Source organism: Lactuca serriola, chromosome 4 (genome assembly GCF_051521515.1).
Source record: "Lactuca serriola cultivar US96UC23 chromosome 4, Lser_US96UC23_V15, whole genome shotgun sequence".
In the NCBI taxonomy this organism is placed as follows: domain Eukaryota; kingdom Viridiplantae; phylum Streptophyta; class Magnoliopsida; order Asterales; family Asteraceae; genus Lactuca; species Lactuca serriola.
This window is the reverse complement of record NC_136411.1, coordinates 111,322,737-111,323,943: the sequence shown is the minus strand read 5'-3', so window position 1 is coordinate 111,323,943 and position 1,207 is coordinate 111,322,737. Positions and strand designations below refer to the sequence as shown.

General features: G+C 48.5%; 1 pseudogene; it reads left to right on the top strand.

Annotated features, from left to right (window-relative positions):
* The first annotated feature begins 813 nt into the window (after nucleotides 1-813).
* On the top strand, nucleotides 814-931 carry LOC145049159 (5S ribosomal RNA; annotated as a pseudogene).
* The last annotated feature ends 276 nt before the right edge of the window (nucleotides 932-1,207 follow it).

The window sequence follows — 1,207 nt, the reverse complement described above, 5'->3', positions numbered from 1 at the left end:
AAGGCACGGGTCGATGTGTTCGACGAGGACGTCGTACCCTATAATGGGGGGTGAAAGTGGGTTAGATCTGATCCCACATCGGCTGGGAAGGAGAACTAAGCATTCCTTATAAGGGGTGTGGATACCCTCCCTATCACAACGCGTTTTAAAGCCGTGAGGGCAGCAGATCCCATAAGAACTCTGCAGTTAAGCGTGCTCGGGCGGGAGTAGTACCAGGATGGGTGACCCCCTGGGAAGTCCTCGTGCCGAGTGGCCCAAAGCGGACAATATTGTGATACGTGCCATAGGGGGATGTTACAAATGGTATCAGAGCTAGGGCACGGGTCGATGTGTTCGACGGGGACGTCGAAACCTATAATTGGGGGTGAAAGTGGGTTAGATCTGATCCCACGTCGGCTTGGAAGGAGAACGAAACATTTCCTTATAAAGGGGTGTGGATACCTTCCTTGTCACAACGCGTTTTAAAGCCGTGAGGGCAGCAGATTGACATCCCCCTCTGGCACGTATCACAATATTGTCCGTTTTGGGCCACTCGGCACGAGGACTTCCCAGAGGGTCACCCATCCTGGTACTACTCCCGCCCGAGCACGCTTAACTGCAGAGTTCTTATGGGATCTGCTGCCCTCACGGCTTTAAAACGCGTTGTGTTAGGGAAGGTATCCACACCCCGTATAAGGAATGCTTAGTTCTCTTTCCCAGCCGATGTGGGATCAGATCTAACCCACTTTTTTAAGTGGGTAAGATCTGATCCCACATCGGCTGGGAAGGAGAACTAAGCATTCCTTATAAGGGGTGTGGATACCTTCCCTATCACAACGCGTTTTAAAGCCGTGAGGGCAGCAGATCCCATAAGAACTCTGCAGTTAAGCGTGCTCGGGCGGGAGTAGTACCAGGATGGGTGACCCCCTGGGAAGTCCTCGTGCCGAGTTGCCCAAAGCGGACAATATTGTGATACGTGCCAAAGGGGGATGTTACACACAACCTTGGAAAACAACTTTGCATGATTATTAGACAAACATAGATCCAAGGTTATTAGGGTTGCATGTACACTTAGGAAGTGTTAGAATGCTCAAACCCCATCAAAAACAAAGATAAACTAGTACCAATTAAAAAAAAAGTGTTTTCTTAAAAAGAACCCACACTAAATTTTGAATGTTTATTTTTCTTGTCAAGGATTGTTCCTTGAAGAGAAACTTATATGTCAAGA